This window comes from Rutidosis leptorrhynchoides, chromosome 10, assembly GCF_046630445.1.
Source record: "Rutidosis leptorrhynchoides isolate AG116_Rl617_1_P2 chromosome 10, CSIRO_AGI_Rlap_v1, whole genome shotgun sequence".
Taxonomy (NCBI): Eukaryota; Viridiplantae; Streptophyta; class Magnoliopsida; order Asterales; family Asteraceae; genus Rutidosis; species Rutidosis leptorrhynchoides.
The window spans coordinates 114,249,886-114,255,885 of record NC_092342.1 but is presented as its reverse complement, the minus strand read 5'-3'; the positions used below and the strand labels follow the sequence as shown (position 1 = coordinate 114,255,885).

General features: G+C 35.7%; 1 non-coding gene across 1 annotated transcript; it reads right to left on the bottom strand.

Moving 5' to 3' along the window:
• Nucleotides 1-727: 727 nt before the first annotated feature.
• LOC139874025 (small nucleolar RNA R71) lies at nucleotides 728-834 on the bottom strand. Its single transcript, XR_011767729.1, has one exon. It is a non-coding gene; the product is annotated as a small nucleolar RNA R71 (small nucleolar RNA).
• Nucleotides 835-6,000: the final 5,166 nt, after the last annotated feature.

Genomic DNA, 6,000 nt, shown 5'->3' with positions numbered 1-6,000 from the left:
TTATAACTAATAAGATATTCAGTAAATGCACCGAGCAAAACGTTCACCACCTTTCATGCGTTCACCACCTGTAACTCGATCAAGGCATCTAGCAAATATTGTTGCCGTTGATTTTTCTTTAGAATCATCATCTAGTCGACCAAGTACTCCAATTCAAATTTTCGATAATCCATTTTTTGAACCCGACCTTACAATTGAGAACCCGGAGGATATTCAAGGACAATTCAGAGATCCTGAATCACTAATCATTCCTCCTGAACCACAAATCATTCAACCAGAGATTGTCGAGGAAGAAACCATTAAATCAGAATCCTCTAGTGATTCAGATTCAACAAATTCAATCATGGAAAATCTGGAACCTCTAAGTATGGAAGACCGAATGAAAGCTACACACACTGGCCAAGGTCACGCAATTACTCAACCAGACATTAATGCACCAGATTATGAAATCAACCCACAAATCCTACACATGGTAACTAATCAATGCCAATTTAGTGGTACGCTAAAAGAAGATCCAAACGAACATCTTCGTACCTTTAATAGGATTTGTACTCTATTTAAAATTAGAGAAGTTGAGGATGAACAGATTTATCTCATGTTATTTCAATGGACTTTAAAGGGAGAAGCCAAATATTGGTTAGAATCGTTACCTGAAGGGGCGATTGATACATGTGATGTTTTAGTTGAAAAATTTCTTAAAAGATTCTTTCCGGCATCTAAAGCCATGAGACTTCAAGGAGAAATTGTTACGTTCACACAAAATCCAAATGAAACTTTATATGAAGCGTGGACAAGATTTGGAAAGTTGTTGAGAGGATGTCCTCAACATGGTTTAGACACTTATCAAATAGTACAAATATTCTACCAAGATGCGACATTACTACACGAAAAGACATCGACATAGCAGCTGGTGGTTCCATTATGAAGAAAACCGTAACTGAAGCTTACAAAATTATTGACAACACAGCCTCCCACTCACATGAGTGGCATCAAGAAAAAGACATCATTAGATCATCTAAAGCGGCTAGAGCCAATTCTAGCCATGACTTTGATTCCATTTCCGCAAAGTTAGATGCTTTCGAGAGACGAATGGAAAAGATGACTAAATATATTCACGCAATATGTATTAGTTGTGAGCAGTGTGGAGGACTACATTTGACAAAAGATTGTCTTAGTATTGAACAAACAATGGAACAAAGAGAGAATGTTTCATATATGAACCAAAGGCCTGGAAATAATTATCAGAATAATTATCAACCGCCAAGACCAAACTACAATCAAAATCAGAATTATAACCGAAATGTTCCATACAACAACTAACAAGGTCATAGCAATCAACAAGTATCTAATAATACTTACAACCAATAAAGACCTATTTTTCCAAATAAACCACCACAAACCGATGATAAAAAGCCAAATTTAGAAAATATGATGTCGAAGCTAGTTGAATCTCAAACTCAATTTTTCACATCTCAGAAACAAACTAATGAACAAAATGCTCAAGCATTTAGAAATCAACAAGCTTCAATCCAAAATCTGGAACAAGAAGTGAGCAACCTAGCAAGGTTAATAGGTGAAAGAAAACCGGAGAGTCTACCTAGTGATACAAATGCTAACCCCTGAAATGAAACAGCTAAAGCCATTACCACAAGAAGTGGTATTACACTCAAACAACCTGAAATACCTGTAATTTCTGATGACGCTATTCCTACTCCACAAGAACCACAATCTGATCAAGAAAAGGAAAAAGAACCGGTAGTTGAAAAGGTTAATGAAGATAACACAGTTAAGGCAAAGCCTTATGTTAAACCATACCAACCATCGCTTCCTTACCCGAGTAAAATGAAAAAAGAAAGACTTGAAGCCGAGCAATCCAAATTCTTGGATATGTTTAAACAAATAAATGTAAATCTTCCTTTCATTGATGTGATTTCAGGAATGCCAATATATGCTAAATTCCTGAAAGATCTAATCACAAATAGAAAGAAAATGGAAGAACTCTCGGCTGTTACTATGAATGCTAATTGTTCTGCATTGCTGTTGAATAAACTACCAGAAAAATTATCAGATAGAAGCATTGGCAGACTTAGGTGCTAGTATAAATCTAATGCCATATTCATTATACGCTAAACTAGACCTTGGAGAATTAAAACCAACACGAATAAGCATACAACTAGCCGATCGATCAGTAAAATATCCTAGAGGGATAATTGAACATGCTAGTTAAAGTTGGTACTTTAGTATTTCCAGTAGACTTTGTTATTCTGGACATGGAAGAAGATTCTCGAGTTCCTCTCATATTAGGAAGACCATTCTTAAACACGGCTAAAGAAATAATAGACTTGTTCGGTAAGAAACTGACCCTAAGTATAGAGGATGAGAGTGTTACCTTTTCTGTTGATAGATCCATGCAACAACCGCAATCTGCAGATGATACATGTTATTATATTCAAACTATAGATTCACATGTAGAATTGTTAGAAGAATTTCCAGAATTACAAGGAACAGGAGAATGTTCTTTAGGAGAAGGAAAAATGAACCAATTGATGAAGTTGAAATGTTAGCTACACTCATGGCTAATGAATACGAACCAATAACAGAAGAACTTCAAATGCTAAAAGAGGAAGACAGATATCGATACAAATCACCGATAGTAGAACCACCGATATTAGAGTTAAAGCTACTTCCAACCCATTTGGAATACGCTTATTTACATGGTGAATCTGAATTACTTGTAATAATATCGTCTTCTCTTACAGAAAATGAAAAATCTCAACTCATTTCTGTGCTAAAAGCTCATAAATGAGCTATTGCATGGAAGATTCATTACATTAAAGGCATAAGTCCTTATTATTGCACACATAAAATCCTTATGGAAGAAGGTCATAAAACATATATGCAACGCCAACGAAGACTAAATCTAAATATGCAAGATGTTGTTAAGAAATAAATAATTAAACTGCTCGATGCAGGTTTAATTTATCCAATCTCTGTTAGTCCATGGGTAAGCCCAGTTCAATGCATGCCTAAGAAGGGTGGCATGAGTGTCATCACAAATGAAAAAGATGAGCTTATTCCTACTAGAACTGTAACATGATGGCGTGTCTGTATTGATTATAGAAAATTAAATGATGCCACCAGAAAAAATCACTTTCCCTTACCTTTCATTGATCAAATGTTGGAAAGGTTAGCTGGGAATAGTTACTATTGTTTTCTTGACGGTTTCTCCGGATACTTTCAAATTCCAATCGCACCCGAGGACCAAGAGAAAACCACCTTCACGTGACCTTATGGTACTTTGCTAACAAACGCATGCCATTTGGACTTTGCAACGCCCCTGCAACCTTTCAAAGGTGCATGATGGCGATTTTTCATGACATGATAGAAGAATGCATGGAAGTTTTCATGGATGACTTTTCAGTCTTCGGTGATACTTTTGAAACATGTCTAGTTAATCTTGAACGAATGCTTATTAGATGCGAGCAATCAAATCTAGTTCTTAATTGGGAGAAATGTCATTTCATGGTTAAAGAAGGCATCGTTCTTGGTCATAAAATTTCAAAGGAATGAATTAAAGTGGATAGAGTTAAAGTAGATGTAATTGCTAAACTTCTACATCCCACCAATGTTAGAGGAGTTAGGAGTTTTCTAGGGCATGCCGGTTTTTACCGACGTTTCATAAAAGACTTTTCTAAAATTGCCACTCCTATGAATAAACTCCTAGAAAAGGATGCTCCATTCATCTTTTCGGATGAATGCATCAAATCTTTTAATATTCTTAAAGAAAAACTCACTAATGCGTCGATCATGATAACTCCAAATTGGAATTTACCATTTGAACTCATGTGCGATGCAAATGAATTTGCAATGGGAGCCGTTTTAGGTCAAAGGATTGAAAAACGATTTCAACTTATATATTATGCTAGTAAGACGTTACAAGGAGCACAAACGAATTATGCAACTACTGAAAAAGAACTCCTTGCTATTGTCTTTGCTTTTGACAAATTTTGTTCATATCTCGTTCTAGCAAAAACGGTGGTCTATACCGACCATTCTGCTCTTAGATACCTATTTTTAAAACAAGATGTCAAACCACGATTAATCCGTTGGATATTGCTCTTACAAGAGTTCGATATTGAAATACGAGATAAAATGGGAGCAGAAAATCTCGCAGCTGATCATCTTTCTCATCTTGAAAATCCCGAATTGGAAGTTCTAAATGAATCAGCCATACAAGACAACTTTCCTGATAAATATCTATTGAAGATCGATTATAATGAAATTCCATGGTTTACAGACTATGCAAACTACTTATTATGTGGATTCCTTGAAAAAGAGTTGTCGTACCAAAAACGAAAGAAATTCTTTAGTGATATAAAACACTATTTTTGAGAAGATCCACATTTGTTTAAAAGTTGTCCCGATGGAATAATACGCCGATGCGTATTCGGAGATGAAGCTATTCAAATCTTAAACCATTATCACACAGGACCAACAGGAGGGCATTATGGGCCACAACTCACAGCAAGAAAAGTCTATGATGCTGGATTTTATTGGCCTACAATTTTCAAAGACGCACACCTTCTTTGTAAATCCTGTGATGCTTGTCAAAGGGCCGGAAAAATAAGTCAACGTGATGAAATGCCACAAAATGTCATTCAAGTATGTGAAGTATTCGACGTTTGGGGGTATTGACTTTATGGGTCCATTTCCAAAATCTCATAATAATCTCTACATTATCGTTGCCATTGATTATGTATCTAAATGGGCGGAAGCACAAGCTCTCCCAACTAACGATGCACGAGTTGTAGTCAACTTCTTAAAACGTCTTTTTGCAAGGTTCGGAACACCGAAAGCTTTAATAAGTGATCGGGGTACTCATTTATGTAATAATTAACTTGAGAAAGTTCTCAAAAGATATGGAGTAACTCATTAATCTCAACCGCTTATCATCCATAAACAAGTGGACAAGTTGAAAATACCAACCGAGCATTAAATCGTATTCTAGAGAAAACTGTAGGATCAAATCCGATGGAATGGTCCATGAAATTGGAGGATGCACTCTGGGGTTTTAAAACAGCCTACAAAACTCCAATTGGTACCACACCTTTTAAACTCATTTACAGAAAAGCATATCACCTTCCAGTAGAAATTGAGCACAAAGCATTTTGGACTTTGAAGATGTGTAATCTTGATTTGCATGAAGCTGGTCATCTACGATTAAGTTAACTAAACGAATTAGAAGAATTAAGACATGATGCATATGAAAATTCGTTAATCTATAAGGAAAGAATGAAGAAATGGCATGATAAAAGAATCAGAAGTTCAAAAGAATTTAAGGAAGGAGACAGAGTTCTTCTTTTCAATTCAAGATTCGAGCTATTTCCTGGAAAATTGAAATCAAGATGGTCTGGACCATTCATAGTCAAAAGGGTTTTCCCATACGGAACAGTAGAGTTAATAAATTCAAATGGGATTGAATTTAAAATTAATGGTCACAGAGTTAAACATTACATAGATAATCCAATGGAAGTTGAAGATGAAGTTAATCACAATTTCGACACCACAGCTAACTAAGTGTGGGAAGATTCGAATGTTTTAAGATCCTGTAAATCTGTTAGAGTTAGATTTTCTGTTTTTGTGTACTTCTCGAGAATGGAATCCGATTGGTCTTTCCCTAGTAGACCCTAAAGAACTAGTCTTCTCCCTCCATTCTGAATTTTTGTATTTTTAGGTTTTACGAGATGAAAAATTCCTTTGATCTGAACCACGGTCTACTACTACACGCTATGATTACTAAACGTAATAATAACATCTTCCCGAGTGAACTGGTATCATTCATAAGAGGCAAAATGGACGAAGTGAGGAAAGAACTCAGGAAGATTCATAATAAGACACATTTTGGTAAAGGAAAATCAAAATCCGTTACAAAAAGAAGAGCACGACACCTTGAAAGATGTCATAAATGTGGAAAATGGTCACGCGAAGGGAAATGTTCGA